At 35.8% G+C, this 26,414-nt stretch overlaps 1 protein-coding gene across 1 annotated transcript in view; it reads right to left on the bottom strand.

Annotated features, from left to right (window-relative positions):
- Agps (alkyldihydroxyacetonephosphate synthase) overlaps window positions 1-26,414 on the bottom strand; it is a 484,483-nt gene that overhangs the window by 316,940 nt on the left and 141,129 nt on the right. The gene's annotated exons all lie outside the window — the stretch shown is intronic.

Here is a 26,414-nt window from a genome sequence, read left to right as displayed (position 1 = left end):
ATTGCCAGAAGAAGAGTAATTTTCAAAAATATCGAAGAATTAAAAAACCGTATCAAGGCCATTTACGCTCCCACCAAAATAATACATCAACTTCTTGTTGAGATGGGTAATGAGTTCCAAAAACCCGACGAAACAGTGCTTAACTACGCCAACAGAATATGCGATTTACAACAGCAAATACTAAAAGTAAAACGGCTGAAGAATGATAAAGTAGTTCCAGCCACGTATGTCACATCCTTACAGTCTGAGGTTATAGAGTGTTTCAAAAATGGACTTAACCTGAATGAATGAATGAAACCCTGCACGACCTAATTAAAAGAGCCATTAAGATAGAAAAGGCACTACAAACGATGCAAGCATTAAGAGGCCAGGTAAGGGTAAATTTACAATAACAAATACGGCACTACGCTCTATACTGTCGATTATGCCAATCTAATGATCATATTGACGCTGATTGCGAATCTCGAACCATTTGCCAGTTATGTAAACAGGAAGATCACACCACTGATAAGTGCAAACCATTTCTACAATACTTAGCAGTTACAATACCCTCAACCTTCCTCAAAAGAAATTCCTATACGAGGCCACATAGCCACCAAGTGCTTCAAATACTTGGGATAAAGAAATGTTGGAGAAGTTGGTACGCTGCCTGTAACATGCCAGTTATGCAAGACTATAGGGCACACCGCTTTAAGATGCCCAAAAACGAGCGGAAATCAAATAGCTTGCTCTATTTGCAAAGGATAGGGCCAGATGACGAGTAACTGCCCAATGAGTCACGTAGTTTGCCAATAATGTAACCTAGTCGGCCACGCGGCTATTAACTGCAGACAGCACCAGCCACCATCCAACGCCCAACCACATTGTACGCAATTCCACAACAAAGGACACCTTGCAGCGGACTGTAAAACCTGTGCCTACTGCTCCCGCCGTGGCCACACTATATTGGAATGCAGAAAACGACAATATAATGAGCGCATCAGGATGCTGAAGGTGCTCGACTTCATGGTTACTTTCCGTGTTGTAGAAGAACCATTTTACATCTCCTATGATGAAATACTAGGAATACGTTTTCTTTTAGACACGAAGTGCGAAATAAGCTTCGAGCACCAATTATAAAAGTTCCCTGGTCGAGTCACGAAATTAAAAAAAAATCTAGATAGAAGTCCATGCGGAACTTATTGCTCCAACATAAATGAGTTGCTAGAAAACTTTCTGTACTTTAATATATCGATGGTTGAGAGGAAGACAATTCCAGCGTGACGTCACTCCGTGTTATTTCAAATGGGGTGACTTCACGCTGGAATTGTCGTCCTCCCAACCATCAATATACAAACCAACCAGACAGCTTCTGATAGATACCGGCTCGGAAGTTAGTATAATTAAGAATAGCTAAGCCCTGAAAGGTTATCAAGTAAAAGGGAACGACAAGAGAGTAATTAGAGCCTTTGGAGCAAAATGAATGAAAACGCTTGGAAATACAGTCACCAGCCTAGGAGCTGTAGAAACCGCATTTCAAATTATTTCAAACGACCCAAAACTACCCTTTGAAGGAGTCTTAGGTGCCAAGTTCTTTACTCGTAATAAGGTTAAGATTAGTTTTTGCAATAAATTGTTGATCTTACAAGGTGATAGAGTTCCCCTTAGTATAAGATACGAAAAGATACAACCACCTACTGACAGTGAAACAATGTTAGACGATGCTACGCCCCATGAAGCGGAGATTGACGACACCCTTAGTTGTGAAAATCTAGACGACGAATTGTGCAGCTTCGGGGAAAGGGAGACATTCCTCAAGTTAACCGACGAGCTATATAACGAATTAGATATCCCTAAAAAATGGCTCAAGCTAAGGGACTGATAGAACGACACCACAGAAATTTTCACCTTGAAGGAGACAAACTGACGGCAGCTAACATAGCGACCCACCGTATACCCACGATTGACGACATACCGGTGGTTACGAAGTATCACAGGCTACCTCATGCATCAAAGGCAGAAGTAGAGCGTCAAGTGCAAGAATTGCTTGAAAATGACATGGCAAGACAGTTACAGTACAGCTCTATGGATCGTATCCAAAAAGAGACGGTGCCCCTAAATGGAGAGTAGTACTCGATTTTAGACCGCTTGATAAAAAAACCATACGAATGAATTTCCCACTCCCCAACATAACGGATATATTCGACCTAGTCGGGGACTCTAAATATTATACAGTTACTGATTGTAAGTCAGGCTTTCACCAAATCCTGCTGCACCCGGAGGACATCCACAAAACCGCGTTCTCGACCCCCAATGGGCATTATGAGTTCGTCCGGATGCCCTTCGGCTTACGTAATGCAGCACATTTAAACACATATTTAAACCTTGACCCCAATAAAATAGAAGCAGTAAAATCATACTCTACCCCAAAAAATCTTAAGAACGTAAGACAATTTTTAGGATTTGCCGGAAATTATAGACGCTTTATTTAAGATTTTTCAAGGAAAGCCAAACCATTAAGCAAGCTTCTTCAAAGCAATGAAAGCTTCCATTGGAATGACGAAGAATAAAACGCTTTCCAGAGACTCAAAGACGTTTTGTGCACTGCCTTCTTTTCGCAATTTTTAGACTTAATTCAGCCATTTATAATAACGTGCAACGCATTTGGTTACGCCATAGGTGGTATCCTTTCCCAAGGAAAACTGGCAGCGATCGACCGATCGCCTACACTTCGCGTGTCATACGAGGGCTGGAACTCCGGTACGACACTAATGTATCTACATTTTGAGTATGACCATGAAATAATCCATCGCCTCAGTCAGTTAAGCGCACCCGCAGATGCGTTATTAAGGAACCCTATACCTCTCGTTCATGTTAACGTTGTAAATAGGCGACAAACGGCTCAAAAAGACTATAATAGCAGTCCCATCATAGTCGATGACCCTAATCAATCAATAATACCACCCGATAAGGAAGAAGCCTGCAGACGAATCCTTAAAAAGCGAGGGCGCCCTAAGAAAACTACAATCACTAAAAAACTCACCACCAATCAAGTAAAAGCCTCAGACCAACAAACAATAGAGCAAGGTGAGGTGAAGAAAAAACGAGGGCGCCCCAAAAAGATCCTACATCTTTCGCAGCCCAACTTGAGTGATCCTTCATCTAGCGATGAAACTCAGTCAGAAAATGAAGCTGATGATCCCTCACTCAACAGCAATGAAACATCCTTGCAGAACAGGAATACTGACATGAATCAGAAACCAGGCATTAGCTTACAACCTTGCCATTTCGTCAAAACAAAAGAACTATTGGAATGTCGACATGATAATGTGGTGTACTTTTCAGATACAGCTGCTAAACCTCTCAACGAAGGCGCTCACAGACTCATTAAAGCCAAAAAAATAGCCGCACTTTGTCCCACAGAGTTAGGAAGCGTCAGTATGAGAAAAATGACTAACAAGAGGTATCAAATCGCGCTCTGCCTCACCAAAGAGGGAGAGGAATCACAGTTCGTAATTAAAAACAGATTAAAGACGCTATATGAAATGTTTAAGACGAAACTGATTAAAAAACACATAAGCACGGTCAGTATAGCTAAAAGCTAGACCATATGCAACTTGGATTGGTCGGTAGTGATCAACTTATTGAAGAACAAGTTCTCAGGCAGCGATGTTAAGGTTACAATTTGTAAAAATACCTTAGTATATGCTGACAACAATGAAAGAGACAGAATATTTTACGAAGCCCACAAGTCTCCTATCGGAGGCCACCAAGGTGTGTCCAAGACATTCGGACGTATACGGCAGAAATATTACTGGGAAGGACTAAAAAACGACGTTCAAAGACGCATCCAACAGTGCTTAGAATATCAACTAAGAAAATTAGTACGGGTAAAGACCAAACAACTTATGCTAATAACTGATACACCAGGAAATGTATTCGATAAAGTAGCTCTGGACATTGTTGGCCGGTTACCCAAAACCAAAAACGGAAACGAATGTATACTGACAATATAGGACCAACTTCTCACAGATCAGGGGAGGAATTTCCTGAGTAATCTGATGCAAAAAGTCGCCAAACGCTAAAAAATGAAAAAGTTAAGGCCTACAGCCTTCCACCTACAGTCCAATGGATCCCTGGAAAGGTCACATCACGCACTTGGTAAATTTCTCAAGCAACATGCCGATAGCGACAACGATTGGGACCAATGGGTAGAGTTAGCCGTCCTTAATTACAACACTTGTATACAAGAATCTGCCAAGCACACTCCTTATGAAATTGTATTTGGAAGATTAGCCAGATTACCATCGTCCACGCCACTCAGAGAAGAAGATCGCCTACCTACTTATAACGATTATATTATAAATTTAGTAACTAAGCTAACTAGTTTAAGGCAAGTAGCACATGCAAATTTGGTAAACTCAAAACTTAAATCTAAAAAGGATTATGATAGAAAGGTAAATGAGAAAATATTTAAGAGAGTTGATAATGTCTTTTTGTTAAAAGGAGTCAAAAAAGGTAAATTCGAGGACCCCATGAGGTTTTCGAAATATTAAGTTAACAAAACGTGAAAATCCTCGTAGGTAATGAACATAGAGAAGTGCATGCAAATAGGTTACGACTGTCGAAAATAGACTTTAAGCAAAATAAACCCAGCGAATCCGATAGCGGAAGCTCTGAGTCTGCGGGTTAGTGAGCATGGCAAGGCTCGCCTTTGAAATTTCCGCCTTTTTTTCTTCTCTTTCTTCTTTCTTTCTCTTTATCCAATGAACCTCAATAATACATAACCTTACCCTTCGTGATTACAGCCAAAAAGATGATGCTACTCTGCGTGTTGCTATTCTTCATCGATCCAGTAGCCAACAAGCTGTGAATGTTACCACCCTACAATTGCTAGAAGTCGATCCTTGTAATATCCCGATAGATACAGTTAAATCCACGAAGCGTTACATGCAGCTGTTACAAGTAAACCACTATGTGCAGATGCACGTCGTACAATATAAAGTGGTAATTCAACGTGTAGTACAGGCCAATGTACAGACCAAGACGGGCGTAGTACCTACTGGAACGTCCTTCCTCAAACTAACTGCGACTTTAAGATATACGATATTCTCTTCGAAGGACTAGCTGATCGTACCAAAGATCCTACCAACCCACAAGGGGAAGTCATCTACTCGTTTGAATCAAGGGTACAAAGTTTGATTTAGCAAAGAAGAAGATGGACCGGATCTGCGGATACAGCGTAATTCGGACTGAACACCCTAAGCTCCTCATCTTTGAGACGCGGAAGGGACAGACTTTTGTAGCTAAAAGATCTGAAAACCCCGAAAAGATGGATCTCTTAGAGTACATGAACTCAAAATTCGTTTATGCAGGGAGACATGCCAGATCACAAGTGAAATCGTTCCATGATACTAGGGTATAGCGCTGCATAGTTGAACACATGCCATTAGAGAGCGCTCTTGCCGTAGCTGATAAATTCCCTGACCAGTTTGCCTACACCACTATGAAAGGGCCCGGCTACAGGGCTACCGTCACTGGAAAAGCCATTCGAATCATCGAGTGTATACCCGTCGAAGTGACTCTGGGGAAAGAAAAAAACTGTTACGCCGAGCTACCAGTAAAAAGCAACGGTACCACCATTTTTTTGACACCTAAAACAAGAGTACTCAAGAAGTATGAAACAAGAATCACATGTGATCCTATATTCCCTCAACTGTACAAGATAAACAGCGATGGTATCAAGTATTGGACACGCTAACAGAAGTGAAGACCCCCAAAGCTTTAAAGCCGATGACAAAGACCACTTGGCAATATGCCGAACCATCAAACCTGGCAACAAGCGGCATATACACCCCCAGTGATCTTGAGAGACTGAGTAATCAAATAATGTTTCCAACCGAGCAGCGGGCGCTTCTTAATAATATCGCCCGAGATATGCACGGGCAACCAGCAATCGACCATCGAAGCTCCATTTTCGGGCTCCTCAACGAAGCATCACTGGAGGAACAATGCCTGAAAGCGCGCATGGGGAAAACTGACCGCTTTTGGCCACGCTAGCCCAGGATTTGTAGCTATCTATCTAGTTAACTACATAATCAAAACTATAGCAGAAGGACTGATCAATATCTACACAATACACCAAACTTGTGGGTGGTCAGTGCGTATGCTTGGCGCAGTCTAGAATACACTTACTAAGCTGTTGCTTTTCGTGGAACAAGATCATCTAAATCACAGAAAAAATAGAAACCGCGAACCGCAAGAAGAAGCTGAAATGCAGTACCAAATTCACGTATAAAAGTACATGCAGAAAAAGAACCTAACCACTTACCAAACCCAAGATCCCTACTTAAAAGAGGGCCCACTTTATGACATTTTATAATAACTCACGAAAGAGTAGTGCACAACCCAATGTACTACTTTCCTCTAGAACAGGTACTCAGCGAACTGCTCCCAGGACTTTTCCCAAAAGCCCTAGTACCAGTTTGAGGAGGAGAACGACAGGGAGATACAGCCCCATTTATACACAAAAATTAAATTTTTTTTACGACAACACGTATAATCGTAACTAACTCTAATTATAGTATTGGTTCTGGTGAAGATTTGGATCACTGTTTTTTCCTCACCACAGGGTCCCCCATTGTTTTATCCGTACCTTGAGGCACCCTGGGCAAATGTGGGACCCATAAATAATCGTAGATAAATGAGACATTACTAACCTTTATACGTAATCATTCTGTAAACAAGGTAAATAAGTTGTTAACACTAAGAAAACTGTTCCCAGACTTTTTTTTCTCAAAAGCCCTAGTACCAGTTTTAGGAGGAGGGCGTAATGTCGGTAAACTAAAATTACCAACAAATTATTTTTTTCCTCCTCATTCCCTAGGAATGTTATTTTAAAAGCACTTTAGCAAAGACCAACGTGCATCTGAAAAGAGGTGAATCACCTGCAAGTTACTCAAACCTGCAGTACAATGATGATTCATGTACATGCACGCTGGCCTATGCTGACCGAAAATGAAAAACTAAAAATTTTTCGATAACCGTAGATGCAAAAGTTTAACTGGGAACAGTTGAACTGAAATATATTAAAGACAAATATAACTTTAGATTAGGATCAAATAACATAAAGTTAAGTATTAAGATAGCTTAGTATGAATGCATAGAAATAAGCGAAAATATTAGTAAAAGCCAGAATCGTCACAAAAAACCAGTACACACTACACTTCTAGCTAACTACACTACATATTAACTATGATAAGCCTGGTAAACAACATTAGTAACTTTCAAGGGATTACCCGATTTTTACTATTCAAGTTTACAAGCTTATGATTTACATAGTAACCCTTTTTGCATTGCATTAAAAATTTTATAAACATACCACAATAGTCTAATTTATAATCTATTTAATTGCTAACACTTTTTTCCAAATCTAAAGGAAAACGGAAAGTTAACTCTTCCCCTTTTCTTGACTCGGAGATGTCAAGATAGAGAGAGAGAGAGAGAGAGAGAGAGAGAGAGAGAGAGAGAGAGAGAGAGTCTGTACGCCTACCTCCAATAGGGGTAACGGAGTTTCTGTTTCCCTAGGGCACCACGAGACGACTCCCTCTCCAACGACTAGCAACAGAAAAACATGTTGATTAAAATTCTACCAAAATTCCGCATCATTTTTGCAACGTCATATAGACGGGTCAAAATTAGCGGTGTCGTGCTAGATCAATGGCAAATAAATTTTTTTGCATAAATATGTTTATTAGATCCCACAGATTAAGAAACTTCATGTTGCCACAGCGCAACCTGGTCACAATTTGTTTAAACTAACTTTTTTTGAACAAATTAGTAAAAGTGATTTTTAAGATCTAAAAAAAATATATATTCAGTTTTTTTTTAGTCATTCTGACGGTATGTCCCTAAACCCCACAGTTTTCGAGCAAAAAATTCCCGAAGATATGAAAAATGCGAATTTTTCAATTTTCAGAGCGTTGGTGAGGAATGAAAATAAAACATTTTTGGAAGGTACACCACGTAAACATGAAGTGTTCACCTTCCTCTACAACTTCCAAAAAACGAAAATTGAAAAAAGTAATGGCAACATTGTTTTTTTACAATAAACATTCAAGCCATTTCCACGCGCGCCCGAGCTGACTCCCAGTACTAGTGTATGACTATATATATCATCACGAAAGAGCGAGCCCAAGTGCGCCTGCCACGTTGTTGATATATATAGTCATGCACTAGTACTGGGAGTTAGCTCGGGCGCACAAGGAAATAGCTTAGATGTTTATTGCAAAAAAACAGTTACCGTTACTTTTTTCAATTTCCGTTTTGTAGAAGTTGTAGAGGAAGGTTAACACTTTATGTTTACATGGTGTACCTTTCAAAAATGTTTCATTTTTATTCCTCACCAACGCTCTGAAAATTGAAAAATTCGCATTTTTCAGATCTTTGGGAATTTTCCACTCAAAAACTGTGGGGTTTAGATAGATACATCCCAAATGGTTTTTTGTTCAAAATGACTCAAAGATATATTTTTTTTTAAATCGAAAAAATCACTTTTACTAATTTGTTGAAAAAAAATTAGTTTAAACAAATTGTGACCAGGTTGCGCGGTGGCAACATAAAGTTTCTGAATTTGTGAGATCTAATGAACATATTTATGCAAAAAAATTTATTTGCCATTGATCTAGCATGACGTCGCCAATTTTGACCCGTCTAATAAACATTCAAAACTACCGGTAAACCTAATTATGTTAACTTGCGACAGGCAAAGCACTATTATTCTCATTATTATCATAGCAACTGCTATGATTATTATTATTATTGCTCTAGTTATTATTATCATTATTATTATTATTGTTATTATTATTATTATTATTATTATTATTATTATTATTATTATCAATACTACGCGCACACCATTATCCGCCACGGTAATGGTACTATCGGAGTAACAACTAATCGGATTAAAGCGAAAATCAGTACTCGCAACGGTATTAGTACATCCAAGTCAGGTCGCGAGACAAATTACCATGTACCCCCACGCAACCTCTAGAAACGATACTTTTTCCCGAAAATCAGTACTCTCAACGGTATTAGTACATCCGAGTCAGGTCGCGAGTCAAATTATCATGTACCCCACGTAACCTCTAGAAACGATACTTTTTCCTGTAACGGTGCTGGTATCATCTATATCGCGGACGGGATACCCTTCGGTACGCTGCTCCGGGTAAAGTCATCTAACCTTGGACAAGCCACGAACAAGTGCATCAGAATATTGCACAGCAGTCGGTTCTAGTCAGGTGAAACAGTCGTAGCCCCTTTGCAAATACCGTGTCGTTAATTAGAACTACCCCTTTAGCCTCGTGTCTTATTTACGTGCCCAACGTGTATCCCGAGTTATTAAGTGAAAGCTTAAACTCGAATAGTACAATGCGCTGACGTTACATTAGTAACAAGCTTTTTAATCATGTGACTACTACTTTTTCTGATACAATTATAGCTCTTGGAACCGTCAAATTTTTAAGATAAAGTAAGAGTTTAGTTACGATTTTTTTTTATTTCCCTAAAATCAGTATGGAGGAGAATAATTTATAAAAATTTTCATCAGTTTTCTTATATCCGAGAATTTTTAATGCGTTATAAATAAACAATGTTTTATAAATGTTGTAAATACGAGTACGTTAGGGATCTCGTGCCGACTTCAGACGAGTGATACGTCTTGAGTATGAATCTTCATAGTCTCCGATTAAGTATGGAGAATTCTGCTTCATCGTAGTAACAAAGCCAGTAAAGATATGTTGCCTGGCATTCAGTTGTAAGAATGATCCCATACCATGTCTGACGACGAGTTGACCAAATCCTTGTCGAAGATGAAAAGCTAATGCGAGATCGACTTGTAAACATTTGTCTAGAATTTTTGTAAATCCATAGATTTGTGTCCAGGTACATAGATCTTAAAAGGTAGAAATTCGATAAAAGAGTTGAGAGTACTATTTCTCTCCTTTAGTTATTATTTTATTTCTTTGCCTTGGTCAGTTTTCCGCTCAACTGACGCCATGTTCGTACTTAATGCCTTCAAGGCACAACTTCTGAAGCAAGGCTCTTTATACGCCGTCCTGGGGCGAGGAGTAAGCTGAAAAAAGTAACAGAGTCAAAACATCTGACATGCTTCCTGCTCTCCACTCAGTTACCGCAAAAGCATAACGTGTATATACATATATGTATCTGCTGGAGCTGTTGCTGTTCTGATGCTGCTATTGTAGTATTCGGAGTCGGTCGCACGAGCTTGAAAATGGTCAAGTTTTGCCGTCTAGAAGGCCTTTCTAATTTTCATTAACTTTATACACTACAACGTCATATATTCTTTTACAGCTGCATGTCTCGTGTACATACATAGTTTACACATCTCTCGTTCTCTTTTTCTGTGTGGGTATGTGTGTATTCACCAGATCTGATAGAGTTTTTTCAATACACCTGATACTTAATAGACAGATATTTTCTATTATATTATTTATTATCTTTTAATAAGTTGTGTATATTCACGTATTTGACACTAAATTGTTAGATTTTTATCCCAGAAATATATATAAGTAAATCCAATATGAATATGAATTTACTTGGTCGAAAAAAAAAATTTTTTTTTTCCAAAGCACACCTTGGAAATAAATTTTTTTCTTGTTCTAGAGGTAAAAACCGTGTACCAGAACTTTAGACATTGTGACACGGATTTTGATGGTACAGAGGATTATAACATGTAATCATTGAAAAATACTATGTGAGCAACGACTTGTACTGTCTTATCGAACGTTTTAATTAATTGAAAAAAAGTTATTACGACTAAATTTACCAAATTTGTTTATATTTTGCGTTGGTATTATGTTATTGTACAGTAATAAACTTTGTTTGCATCTGTACGATTAAGTTAACTATATAACCATATGGGAACATAATAAAAATTTTAAACCAATTGTTAAATCCATGAATCCAGAACATTTAACGCAGAAAACTGACATGCCTCTTCAAAAACTACTACGGCTGTATTAAAGCAGTAGTGTACAGTAACTTTATTTAAAAATGTTTCTTAGGTGCAGAATGTCTAGATTGTCCCAACATGTCAACGTTACGTACGCAATTTTAACGTACGTAATATTGTTAAAATCAAATATAAATCGTGGTTTTGAGCAGACAGACACACTATTGCTACACAAACTTTGAATTCTCATGATTTCGTTGACTTATTTGGAGAAAAATTATTAAAACTTAAAGCTCATAATTATTTTGCTGCAAAACAATTACTTTTTATTAATTAACTAAAAAATATCTTAAAGGTAAAGAATTTATTGTGACTTATGATTTTCCAGAAAATTATGCGTTTGTTATACAGAATTTAACCTTATCTCCTTATTAGAACAATAACCAAGCTTTTATTCTTACAGTTGTTATTTATTATAAAGAAAGAGATGAGCTCAAGCACGTAAGTATTGCTGTTAATTCCGATTACCTAAATCATGATACAGTTGCTGTATATAAGTATCAAAAAGTTAAAATAAATCATTTGAAATCTCAAGTTTGTAGTAAAAAAAGGTATCGTAAGACGGTATTTGAGTAAACTTGAAAAGAGGTGCAAGACGTGCTAGTATTCAGGTTTTCTCAGATAATTGAGTTTTAACAGAAGACAACTTTTACGATAGGGCAAATAATTATTGCAAGAAATCGGAAGTTTCTTCTTTAAGTAACAAGTCGTAAAAAAAATTTAGAATGAAACTTCAATCTTAATTTGATGAGGTAAAATTATTACCAGGTACTTTGCAATTTCACGCTGTCATTCCAATCGATGATAAAACATTGACATAAAAATAACATCTATGATTTCTGAGTATCAACTTTTTCCTAAACAAAATAATAAAACCAAAAAAGCCTACATCTCAAATTTTATCTAGAACTAAAAAAAAATGTTTGTTAAGAAAGTATTTATAAATTAATAGTAGCCATAGTTGTAACGAGGCAAAATGGCCTCTATAGTCCAAAATGCTCTCGCTGATGCAACGTGTATACAAAGAGCATTAATTTGACGCTTCTCCGAACTGTTTGTTTTTCGGGAGCTGTATACACGCTGAGAGGAGGGGACGAGGACGCCAACGGACAAACAGCTGAGATGCAGAGACACAGCAGCGCCAGCAGAAAAGGACAAGGAAAGTGCGAACGCAACTACCGAGACACAGCAGCTGCTAAGTATGAGAGTGACTGCGAGAGGAGATACGTGGCGGCGGCAGTGACGGCGGCCATTGCTTGAGCAAGAGATCGTGAGTGAGTCGGGAGTAGAGCCTCGAACTGCACGCTTAAGCGCGAGCAGCGAGAGCTTCGGTGACTTGACGGGTTTTCGTGGCGAGAGTGTTCGCGTTTGAGTGTTGAGAGAAGAGAGAAGTGTACGTGCGAGACGAGAAGCTGCTGTGTTCTCCCAGGACGACGAGGTCTCCAAGTCAAGGACTACGGCCGCTGAGAGAAAAAGCAGAGAGAGAAGAGTTGAGAGAGAGAGAAGAGAAAGGGTGAAGCCACAGGACGAACGACCTGCTCGAGGACACCGGACGACATCACGCCGGGTTGGACTCGCGGACATTTTGACCAGGAGGTGAGGCTAGAGAGAGAGAGAAAGAGAGAGAGAAATATTGGGAGAGAGAGAAGAAGTGTGTAGCGTAGACCGTGGGAGAGAGAGATTGTAGCGTAGACAGTGAGAGAGAGAGAGAGAGTTTGGGTTGACGAGACGAGGTTTACGAGAGACCGCGAGGTGCATGGGAGCGCCGCCATTTTTCGTGCTTGTTGTCGTGTATTAAGATTGTCAAGATAGATAGTAGAGTAGAGAGAGAGTGAGAGAGAGTATATAGTCGAGCAGAGAGAGAGAGAGAGAGCAAAAGAGTGTATAGCAGTGTGAGAGATTGGGGACGGAGTGTGAGTGTGTGCGTAGTAGTGTGGGTCGAGGACAAGCAGGAGCCCCTCCTGGTCCCGGACCAGTAGGACGTGGTGGACGAGCGCTCGCGGCTCGCGGGGTGCGAGGCGAAGTCGCTGCAGCGCCGTCCAGAGGACGAGGTGAAACGTTGTGTCGTGTATCGTGAAGGGAGATACTGTGTACTAGTGTTAAGTGTGTTAAATAAAGAAATAGTGAAAGGTATTAATTTGTTGTGTATAAATTATTAGTTCTCCCCTCAGAACCGGAGAACTCCCGCGCCAATCCCCCTTTTTCAGGAACAGAAATCCAAGAGGTGAGAGGGACAACGGTGACGAACGCGATCGAGATTTGCTAACGCTGCGTCGGCGCCTCTTTTCGTTTCAGGTCAAGAAGCAGTGTTACATAGTTAACTTGATCTGAGCGCGGCGTGGGGCCAACCCTTGGTGCGCTTAGACGGCCGAGCGTCTACTATTTGGTGTCGTTTTACTCGAATTTTTTAGTGAGAACGAGCTTTGCAAAAAGGCTTTTCTAATTTGAAAAAACCGTATCTTTTCATCAAGCCATTAAAAAAAAACATTAATAATGTCTCTTTCGAGGTATAGCATGTTTGCTTTTTTTGGTAAAAAAATGTTTTTCAGAGAAAGAAACACACTGTCGGAAAGCTGACTAAGAAATACATTGACAATTCTATTTGCAACATTGTTTTAGGATAGAAATAAGGTTATGAAAATGAGCTGAAAACAGTTGTCAGATTGATGGTGTCAGACTTCAAAACTAATTTTTTCCCAGGTCTGCTATCATCTATCCGTCTAACCTGTCATCATACTCATAAGTTTTATATAATTTTAAGAAAGAAGACAGGTAATATTGCACGATACTTTTTGCCAATGGATGATTACGATTGGAACATTGTGGAACAGATTTATAAGTTTCGAGAATAATTGTATTATTTTATAGACCACGTTTAAGTATATCACTCACGATTCTAATTCAGCAATGTATCGTATGAAAACGACTTTTTTAGTAAGATATCCATCGAAAATTATTTAAAATTAATGCTTCATAATCTACTACATATTATACGAATGTGTGATTATTGAACATTTGAGACGTGTAGCAAACATCTGAGTACACTATTAGAATAAGTTTTTGTTATGAGCTTTATTATTAATGTAAGAAAAATACTGAGAACTCAACGTCTACCTCGTACTTTGTTAAAACTTTTCCCAAGACATTGTGATTCGTCACTTTTTTTTCGACCTTCCTGTTAGAGATCAAAACGATAAATGTAATACACAAGCAAAAACGTAATCAGTTAATTGGTAAAAACATTAACAATCGAGCATTTTTCAAAAACTGTAGAACAATATTGTCTGAAAAATTATTGGACGAAAATTTCTCAGAACCCATAATGCGTAATATAAAGTGATAAAAGATATTTGCTAAAAATTGTTTTATTTGAACACAGAAAAGTAAAGAGCATATGAGGCATTCCAAGCAAAACGTTCGATGCCCGCCACGCGAGCGCTAAAAATCACTGCTTTCAGCTCATTCCCACGGCCTTATTTCTATTCTAAAAAAATGTCCAAATAGCATTTTCAATTTACTCTTGAGTCAGTTTTTTTTATTGTGTGGTTAATTTTTCAAAAAAACTTCATTTTTACTGAAAAAAAAAAGAAGCATGCTATATTTGAAAAAAAGCATTTTTAATGTTTTTTTATAGGCTAGATGGAAATTTAAGGTTTTTAACATTAAAAACCACTTTTTGCACAGTGTGCTTTTACCGGAAAATTCGAGTAAAACGATACATAATAGTGGACGCTCGACTGTCTGAGCTCATGCCACGCTCCGATCAAGTTAACTCTAGGTATTATTAATTTAGAAATACTTTTCAACATACATTTTCTATTATTTTCTAGTTTTTGATAAAGTTTGAGATGTAAGCTATTTGGTTTTATAATTTTGTCAAGGAAAAAGTGGATACTTGACAATCATAAATGTTTTTTTTAATTTCAATGTTTTATAGTCGATTGGAATGACTGCGTGGAGATGCAAAGTATCTGGTACAAAATTTGCTTCATCAAATCAAGATTTAAGTTTAATTCTCCATTTTTCAAGGACTCTCTACTTAAATAAAAAAAACTTTGTTTCCTTGCAATAATTCTGTACCCAGTCGTAACAGTCTTCTGCTGTCAAAATTCGGTTATTACAGGAAACTGGAAGACTTGCACGTCTTGCAACTCTTCAATGGTTGGTTCCAATACCGCCACATACTCTTTTTCTATAAGCAGTAGCAAAAAAATGTCATTCATAATCATTTAAAAAATTTTTTTTGTGGAAAACATTGATTCAAGATTGCTATTATATTTGAAATGTTGACTGGCCCCATCAATTATATAAAAAAATGTTCTTTACTACAAACTTGGATATCAAATAACTTACTAAAACTGTTTAATACTCATATACAGCAATCGTATCATGATTTAGGTTACTGGAATTAACAGCGATACTTACGTGTTTGAGCTCATCTTCTTCTTTATAATAAATTGCAACTGTAAGGATGGAAGCTTGGTTATTCTTCCAATGCAAAGATTGATAGTTAAAAATTGAAAAGTGATTGTTTCGTAGTCAAATATTCATGAGTTTTGAGTTTTAATATTTTTATCCTAGTGAGTCAACAGAATCATAAGAATTCAAAGTTTGTGTAGCAATCGTACATCTGTCTGCTTGGAACCACGATTCATATTTTATGTCAAAATATTATGTTTTTCAAAACATTCAAAAAATCTTGTTGTAAAGTTGATGTATCGGAACAATCTAGACATTCTGCACCTAAAAAAACATTTTCCGATAGAGTTACTGCACACTACAGCTTTAATACAGTCAAGGTATTTTTTAAGAGGCAGGTCAGTATTCTGCTTTAAATTTTTTAGATCTACAGCTTTACAAATTCGTTAGAAATCTTTATGATAGACACATACGCATCAATTATGTGTATCGCTAGTTCTAGCTAAAATGCAATGAGATGGTCTTAATTGCAAAAATTTAGTATGATTTTATATGAAAATCATATAAAAATTGATGGTTCTATTTCAATTATACAAAACTATACTGAGTAACAAAGTACAAGCATAGTAGATTGTTAAGTAAATAAATTAATGTTATAAAACTAATAATATTAGCAACCTTAACATAAATTTATGTTTAGATGTTAGTGATAGTCAATACAGTAATGCACTGTTTGGAAAAGGACATATTGTGTGAAGTCAAAAATTGAAAGGCTTAAATAGCGAGTACTATTGTAACGTGTGTATTTAAAATACACATTAAATAATGACAAGGTATTAAAAAAAAAAAAAATGGTTAGAGAGAACAAGTGTAAAAGTAGTGCCACAAAAAGTGGATCATGCTAGTGGCATTCTACGGCTAGGTCAAAAATGGGTAGTTCTTCCTAAAATGTGTTGATAAAGTAAGCGAAATTCAAGTAACCAACTGCGAGTGATGTAATAACGCTTTGTTTAAAATCTGGTAAAAAAGACCGTCATCGTATCTTTCTATCAGCAAAACAAACATGAGCAGACATAAGCTGATATTACGCACGAAAAGTACCGTTGTTTACTTATAGAGTGATAATTAGCATACTCAATTTTTTTCGTCTTATTTTAAGACATTTTAATAAGAACCCAGTGTACACCTACTCTTGCTTAATTGGTAAACCATGAAATAGAAATTTTTTAAATCAATATTAAGAAATACACTCGGCGTTATAAAGCATGACTATTTATTGACATTTCATTTATATTCAATATTTTGCTTCCAGCTGGCAGTCACTTTTCTTGACCTTTTACTGTTAGCGCTGCTTAAGTATGACTTTGAAGAAAAAAAAAAATTTTCATGTCTAGTTTATGATTGTAATTTCAAGAACAATTTTATTGAAATTAAGTAAAGCGTTGCAATACGTAAACAAGATTATAGGCACCATTGGTGTTTATGTAATATATTGTATTAGCACCTACATGAATTTTAATCCTGAAGAGGCTGTCAGCAGGACAGCAAAATATTGAATGTAAATGAAATGTCAATAAATAGTCATGCTCCATAATGCCAAGTATATTTCTTAATATTAATTATAATGACTAAGGAGCAAGTGGAAAGAAATACATTGCTATGTAGAAATTTTTTTTTTAATTGTCAAAAAAATTGAAGAATCTCTGTAGCTGATCAGGTAAGATAAGACTTTGTTTTACAACCTTTGATAAAGTTGATGAAGTAGATGGTTTTCTGTAAATAATTTTGACGTATATTTATATAACCTATCTTCGTGCTCGCCTTGCACATTCCTAACTAATGAGTATTCTTGTTATTTAAATTTTTTATAGATTTTATAAATATTCTCTCTGTTGCCATGACCTCTGCCATATCCTTTGCCTTGCTCCTATTTATGAATTGGCCTATGCCTCTCCAGTTACGTCTATTCTGTCTTGTTATTGTTGCGCATATCTAGCTTGTGTGTACTGTTGCTTGTTAAATTAACCTTGCATATTCGCTACGTGCGCAATCTGAAAAAGCGATCGCAGCAATACCTGTGCTAACATGTGAAACTAAACGATAGGTTTGTCTTCCGCTACCAGATTGCAAAGCATTACTTAAATAAGAAAGCTGTGTTTTTAAACATCTACAATATTTCTAAGGATTAAATTTTTACCAAAATTATGAGTAGTAAGTACACCTTTTACTCATGCATGTTTATTAAAATATCTTTATTAAATTGCAATGACATATATCTTATACTGTGTATTTTTTAGAGCTATTAGCTAGTGTAACCTGCAAAGTTGCAGAAGTGCTTACTCCAAAAACGAAAAAAAGTTATGAATTCAAGTACTGTGTTCCTAGATGTTTTAACATATCTATAAACTAACCAAACGTTGAGTTTTATCGCTTTTCGACAGCTAATATTTTATTTCCTCATCGTGTGGAGAGATGCAGCTCATGGCTGAAGCTTTAAAAAAAAAAAAAAAAATGCTGATGGTTTTCTCTGGACGCCTAGTAGTTATGATCGTGTTTGCAGAGCTCATTTCATCGGTAATAAGAAATCCAACGATACTAGAAGCCCGAGTTTTAATCCAACGCTACTCCCATGACAACCTTTAAGAATAATTCCCGAGATCGCTATTGCAAATTATAAAAGAAAAACAAAGCGTGACACTAAGAAAGAAGATGAAAGTAAAAAAGTAAAAGTTGATATGAACGAGAAAATCACGCCAGCTGTCAAGATTCTCTTTCCAACAATGACCGCACGTACCAAGATAAAAGTGATGATGTGAATTTTCTTGAAAAAGATAGTCATACAAAACAGCTGGTTTTAATATGTAATATGTTCAAAAATTCAAGTACGTGTGAAGCTTAAACACAAACTTGTGTACCTGTATCAAACAAAAAAGTGTTCATTTTAACGACCGTAAAAGATAAAGAAACTCAAACAAAAAATACATCAGTATTTCAAGGATTTGATAGTACAACAACTGATCAAGAAATGAGTGATCTTGCTGGGGTAACACCTCAAGTTTTTCAGCTGCTTTTGAAAGTCTTTAAAAGTAATGAGAGTATCGACAAGCAATCAAAAATTAATTAAAATGAAAAGTGGACTAACTTTTTCAGCGATAGGTGTACTATTTTGTTTACATAGAATTACTGTGTCAAGAATATTTTGCTCTACTTTAGAGTACTTAGTAAAAGCTTGTAAGGACTTTGTTTTTTGGTCTAGGAAAGAAGTTGTTCAAGAACTGATGCCTGCCATGTTTAAGCCAGACTATCAAAACTGCAGAGTGATAATAGATGCAACAGAGTTTATCGTCGAACAACCATCAACTGTTAAACAAAGAGTTCAGTTTTTCTCCCACTACAAAAAAGATTTTAGAATAAAAGCTGTAGTTGGGTGTACACCTTGTGGATTTATTTCTCTGTTAATTAAGGTCTACGGCGGACGAGCAACAGACACTCAAATCACTGTGGAATCTGGACTACTAGATTTGTTAGAACCTGGGGATGTTGTTCTTGCTGTTAAGGGTTTTCCACAAGTTAAGACTCTTTTAGATAACAGTGGAAAGGATGTATTAGTAGTTATGCCTCCTTTTTTGCTTGATTATCATTTTACAGATGAGCAGGTTGAAGAGACTTACAAAATTGCAAAAATAAGAATTCACATTAAACGTATAATGCAACGTATACGAATTTGTAAGAGTGTCGACAAATTAACATTGGAAATTTTACCCCATGCAGATGATATTTTGTTTATGTGCTGTATCCTCGTTAATTTACAGTCACCTGTTATTTCGAAGGAAGATCAGACCCTGAAGGAAAATAAAAAACAAATTGGGTATTGTTGTGTAATTGGAATTGTATAATTAAATAAAAATTCAATTGCCTCATCGTATATTTGCATTAGTTTATTCAAATAAAATAGTATTAATGATTGAACAAGTAACAATTTTTTTAATTGTTTGTACATAATTCACATAACAAGCTAACATTTTGGTTAATAAACATCAGTCGTTGTTTGAAAAATTACATATAGATAGTACTAATATTATGTAAAGTAAAACTAACACAGTCAAAATTTAGGGAATATTTAATTTTATAAGAAATTGCTGTTAAAGTAGTTTTGCTTCAAATTGAAATATTTTCTTTCTTACTGCTGTTATGGTTTTTAAACAACGCTGGTAAAAACGATTCGAAGTAAAACAAATGTAACTTCTTCAACAATTGATACAAAAATGTATTGTCCCTATATACGCACACTAAACAACTGCCACAGGAAGACCAAACATAAAAGTCACATTCCATGAGACCACTAGCATACATTTGCAATTGCACTTGTATGTAATACTTATGGGATTTTAACAAATGCACACTATCATTTTCATAATGCAAATACTTAACATTGAGTGTATTTTCAACTAGATCAATAATTGGCTTGTTTTTGCAACTGAATGGGCGTTTCACTTCCAATAGTTGAACAACCTGATCATTCGTTACAACAAATCCATCAGGACTTACACACAACCATGGTTGCTTTGGTATCACAAATACACCTACACTTTTAACAATACAATTATTTTTTTTTTTGTAATCACTAATGGCTTTTCTTTCATTAATCGAGCCGTACTCCATCGATTTCGTACTTTTCTTATTATCATCATTAACAAACTCATTTGCAAGTTCTTCACATTTTTTTCTAGTCATACTTTTTACTCTGTGAGCTTTTGAAGTCGCGCTGATTCGAACGTATCTAGCTTCATGCCACATTTTATTGTTATTTTGCTCCACTGTTTATACATAATTCGATAACCTCATCTTTATTTAAACAAATGTACTTTTTATAAAACCTTTTCTCATTATCATTAAAAAACTTCAAAGTTTTACAGTATAAATCACTACAGTTTGACATATTTACTGAGATAATTGCACAACTTTCGAAATTTGCAGTTTCGCATTTCATGATAACTTTACTTATCAATTCGTTTAAAATATTACGTGTAAAAAACTTATGTTGATTCATATGTGCAATCCTTAAAATATTTCTGAGAGGACAATTTATGCTATCACTAGTTTTTAAATTGTAAGGCAATATTGTGGATCTAATATTTTCCTTTTTTTTAACACATTAGAAATAACTAGGGGTTTGGAGTAAATACCTTTACCCAATTGAGCATGAGTCAGCTTACCTCATTCCTGTTCTTGTGAAGTTTTTGATACACTTCTTTTCGTATTTACTAAATAAATCACAGCATAAATGTGCTTACGCTTATGAGCTTGACCAGCAATGCAGTTACAATCAGCATGTGTCACGAGTCGTATACTATTTAACTAGAAAAATATTTAATTTAATCACAATAAAACATACTAACTTAGATTATATAAATTTATTAAAATTTTACCTCCAAGGTCACAGTATATGGATGTTCGGTGACGGATGTTGTTCTGATAACACTGCCTCTGATTAATCCAATGTTTCCCTTGACCTCCTCTACACGTTTTACGTAAGATACTGCTAAAGATTTTCCTTTGCATATTTTTTGGGGGTCGAAATTAATTGTGTGAGAAATAGGAGCAAAACCAAATAGTATTCTTACATCCATGGCACGACTGTAAACAAAGTCAATTCATCTGTCAAAATACACAATCTGGTCAGTTTTACTTACATAGATTACGTTTGCTATGGCACAAAAGATACTACACAATTTACTATTACACGATACTACTTAATTATGTTTTCAATTACGATTTACCTTATGATCTGCAACAATTTCCATTTTCATTTCGGTCTCAACGGTGTATCAAGCCCGTATCGCGAATATTGCCTTCTGCTATGCCAGACCAATAGTTCTCGCTTTTCCCTTAGGGGCGCTGCTTGAAAATTGTGCACGTAGCGGATAGTCTTTCACCATATATCCTATTTTCTGCGGTTATAGCTTTGCCCCCTTATGTTAGCTTGAAATGTTCTAGAATCGTTTAATTTTTATTTTGTGTACTTTTTAAATCAATTTTTAATTCTACGACTTCCTCAGTCTTATTCATTTCTTGTATAATGTCTATAGATTCATCAATGTGACTGTGACTTGGTAGCAGCACTTTCAACGTAGGTCTTATTCTTTCCTGTTCAGTTGTTTCTCCACCAGTAGCTTTGAACTCGCTTATAGCCTTTTTAAAGTATTTGAAAAATTAATCTACTCTGTTTTAGATTTTTAACTTACATTTTCTTATTTTACTTTGATTGCTAGATTGTAATGCTGTCCTGTGCTGCTGTGGATTATTCACGTCCTTCATACTTAAGCAATAACATTGTAACATGTCTTGTTATCTGTGGCGCAATGATTAATAGATGAATACCACGAGTCGATGAATGAAAAAGGATTAAAAGGAGAAATAGTTTAAGTTTTCTCCGTTTCCTGAAAAGTAGCGTTGAGCCGACGTTTAAAAGGCCAGACGCTGACGCTCTCAAGGCTTTTTGGTTTCGGGCCCGTAAAAGTTGGGATTGGAATCACTACCTGGGATGCTAGTGGTAAGAGTCCCACGCTCGCAAGGTCACGGCTTTTGATATCACGCTGGTTCACATCAACGGTGAAGGTTATCCCGACGTGGCCAGAGCCAGTGGCGTCCCACCCCCGGGGTCGTTCCAGTCGAGAGATCTATGCTCAGGCAGGACGAGTCTCTAGCACCGAAGCTTCCCGTGAAAAGGACTTCATCAGTCCGCCAACTCAGCCCACCAAACAGAAGCCACAACGAAGAACAACACTATCAACGATCTAGATAAGTGACTGTCTCCTTTCAATATAACTTTATTGCCTATGAATATTAATGTTTGTTGGATTATTTGCTGAGACGATGTCGTATATGACTAAAGGGGTTTCGTAGGACAGCTTTCATTTTTTAAGTTAATTTTTATGCGTGTTATCAAAAGTTAAACGTTTTACTTGTATTCAGAGTTTACATTTATTCTTGCTAGAGGATTTATTTTTAGATAAAGTGTAATTTTGTTGATTTTTTTGTTTTGTTTATTTATTAAATACACTTTGATAACAAGAAACTTCACAACATTATTTGGAACTTTCAACTCATTTTATTTTTTTATGTACATAAACTTTTTTATTTTACAATTTTTTTTAGTGTAGGCATTTCTTTTGTTATTTTCATAAAATCTCTTTTAAAGTATTTCTGACGTCTTTTTCATTTTTCATTTATTGCGTCTGTCACACTTTACACTCTTATCTAATTCACTGATTTTTTTTATGCACACGCCCACTATTCAATTTCATGGCCCCCAAAAAAATACGTAAAAATTTAAATTTCGACTACTAGACACTGTAATCACCCTCTGCTACCATGCTGGAATAAAGGTTAAAATAATTAAGAAAGTGCAGTCTTACCTTACAATGTAATTATATCAAAATAATACAAAAATTGGTATTTACAAGACTTATGAAGCTAATATACAGTTTGATTATGAAAGATGTCAGATGGATAATTACTTACATTTTTTTATTGAGAAGTTCGTCAAAAATGATTATTATTGATACTGGTCTGTAGTTCTGCACTTCATTTAAGTTTTTGTATACATTGTGGGAGCATGAGATATAAGTAACTTTTATAAGTCTTCCTAAATTATTCACATCGTTACAATGTAAAGAAAAATGAAATTTAAAAAGCAGAAAAGAACATAAAACGATTTATAATAAAAAGACTTGATTTTATTTAACAAGTCATTGCGTAGGTAACGGTTCGACTTCATATTACTTTCTGTGAATTTATATCATACGAATAATTAGACATTGTGTAAATTTTTTTAAACTTGTACATTTGTTTTCGTTCCATACAACTTGCACTGGACTTGATGAAAAAACGTTGCATAATATTGTGGTTTTTTGGTACGATCATTCCTCTTAATTAACGTTGAAAACCATTTTTTTAAAGTCTTGTCTTACGGCTACATATTTTTTATAACATAAAAAGACCAAATAATATTGGTATAAAGTCTAGCTAAGTGAGCGAGTACAATAACGTGAAACAAACTAATTTTTTCTTACCAGGGAAGAAAGTTGTTAAGAACAGTTTATCAAGAACCAAAAAATTGAAAAAAAACTTTTTTTTTCAAAATATGATAAAAATGGAATATTTTAACCATAGCAACAATAATGTAAGGGTAAATAGGGCGCGATCTTTGCATTAATCGTAAAAAAGTTGACTATCCAACGGAAAATTTGGAAAACCGTACTTACGCCTTGTACTCGGCGTAATTTCCTTCGGAAAAAGGTGTTAAGTATACTAAATGACTTTTTCGGCTATAAAAATCTATTGGAAGCCGATGCGTTTACAATGCAAGAAAGTCATTAAGTACACTCCTAGGCATCATCTGCTCTGCGCTTACGGCTTTTTTTCTTTGTAAGTGAAGCTTGAGCTCATGTTACGTTACACAGCAAAAACCTCCTTAAGTATATAACGACTTTTTATTTTAGAATCTATGCACTGTCTTGTCGACTTTACACATTAAAAAATGCATAAAATGCACTAACGCCTTCTTGCCGATGCAAATTCTAAATTGTTATATCATTTAAGCCCTTCTTTCGGTGTCAGATCTAACTTTTTTTTAACATTAGTAACTTTCAATAAACTATTACAAAAAGATGAGGGATCGTCCATGATTTTTACAATCATAGTGAGACTGAAAATCATCTTACCAATCGATTGACATAAAAAACTCATTTTCGACCAAAATGTCACTTACCGATTTCTTCCCTGGGACGGCAGTAATGTAAAATGGCACTAAGTAATACCTAAGCTTGATAGTCGAAAAATAAGTGTGATAGTACAGACAGTACTGAGCTTAACTGTTACAGTTAGACAAGCTTTGTAAAGATGTAGGATAGGTTCACATAAGTAAATACTAATTGAGTGTTGTGATGTCACTTATAGTGAGTACGAGCGGTTGTGTTACTGAGGTTCAATATATCTCTGAACTCTTACAGTACGGGCGATGCGTGCCACCTAATCCAAATTTTGTACGCATATAGTACAGCACATCGTTCAATGCTGGAAGTTTAAGGGAGGGGGCTGTCTGAGGGAAGTTCAAGGGATGCAAACTCGCAATCATGAATGTAAAATAATCGGTATACATGATGTATACATCTATTCAACCATCTGATGTGTATACTCAAATCACAAAAATATGTATGTATAAATATATATTACATTCATGACTGCTAGCTCAAGCGTTTGGACTCAGATAGCCCCCTCTCTTGAACTTTCACTATTCAATGCTGCGCTGTACTGTATGCGTACAAGCTCTGAAACGTCTATAGCAGTGCAGTAGGGTTCTGAACTCTTATGGTATAAAATTTTTCTCAGTGTAGCTCTAGGGAGTTGACGCGTGTTGGGCAATACGCCCTCTGCAGCCTTCCACATCCCAAAAAATGGAGAATTTGCTTAATTTTTACGTAATTATAACCCAATAAAATTTTGGTCAAGACCTTTCCACAGTTCTTTAAATAGCACACTAATTTTTAAAAGTTTTTATTACAGCTTTTTCTATAACTTATGAGTCATTTTCGTAGCTGAATATGTCTGCACTAATTGAAATTGTAATTAATTCGTATTTTTTTAAGTGACTTATAATACAAATAGGGTTTCTTTATAAACGTAAGTTCTAAGAAATGTTAACTCATGATTTAACTTATCATTTTTCTGTTAAATTTAATATGTTTAGTGTAATCTATATGAAATTGAGTCACATTTTCTACTTTTTTGTCAGATGATTATGAAAATTTTAAAGCGCCACGCTAATAGGATTTTCTAATGCAGTGCATTTACAGTACCTGCGAGAAATCAAGTAGTTTTCACGTATTTTTTAAATATTTAAAATTTTAGTTTACTGGCTTTTTCCGATCTCTTTGTTTGTATTTCATAACCACATAATGTATAATTATTCAGTATTTAACTATTACAAATGGTGGAAAGTTAGAACAAAAAGTGTGCAGGAAACCAAGTCCACCTATTATGTATACATATGTATGTATGTATCTATATCTCTTCTTATATTACTTAGTTGTACATATGGAGCAGTCTTCATATTCACCTACAGTGATCAAGTACCCTCATAGGAACCCTGCAGCTCCAGAAAAAAATAGTAATTTGATAAATTTTTTCCTAATTATCATTTAACAAAATATGTATCTAATCTTCGACGACATTAGTTGTTATTAAGTGCATTTGTATCAAAAATTACTTATTCTTATAAACAATCTCAGTTGTAGACTGAATCATAAAATACAAAGCAAGATATAGTCCAAGTCATAAACACATTTAAATTATAGTTGAATGATTAAATTCATTTGTTACGAAGATTTTCGTATTTGTCTATAGATTTCCATTTTTTCTCCCCCTTTAAAACCGACATCTTAATCCGTCACACTCACTTCAAGCATTATTTCCGACCCAAAACCCGATTAAAATCCAAGATAAAAAGCACGTCCACTAATTAGCACGTATCATTAGAGAGGGAGAGTTGAAGGAGAGAGTAAGGTACCTCCAGTTACAATTCGGTGGGCTTTGTTCAGCCTGATACTTGCATCTGTACAAAGCGGTCTCCAGTTGTTTTAAAAAATTATGTACTTAGCTTTTCTTGGGCAATTTTTGTTCGTTTTGAATTTTTAGAAGTTTCTGTTGTGTTCCGACGTGTTAACGTATTTTTGCATGAATTGGAATACACACCTTCATATGCAAACCTGCACACCAATTTAAAAAGGTTATTTTCTTTCATATCAATTCAAGTTGTATTGGTCGTTTTTTTCTAGTAGGAGGTTTTCTCGCAAGAGTTTTTCCGTGTAAGCCACAAATTATATCTTTATCAGTGGTTCTTAAGTAGTGTGTCTTTTCTTTTTTTAGATCAAGAAAGTCTCTTTTGAAACAAGTAATTAATTGTGTCTTCTATTTCAAATTT

Source organism: Copidosoma floridanum, unplaced genomic scaffold (genome assembly GCF_036245765.1).
Source record: "Copidosoma floridanum isolate Cflo_tuat_1 unplaced genomic scaffold, Cflo_Japanese_pri ptg000020l, whole genome shotgun sequence".
In the NCBI taxonomy this organism is placed as follows: Eukaryota; Metazoa; Arthropoda; class Insecta; order Hymenoptera; family Encyrtidae; genus Copidosoma; species Copidosoma floridanum.
This window is presented reverse-complemented; position numbering and strand designations above follow the sequence as displayed.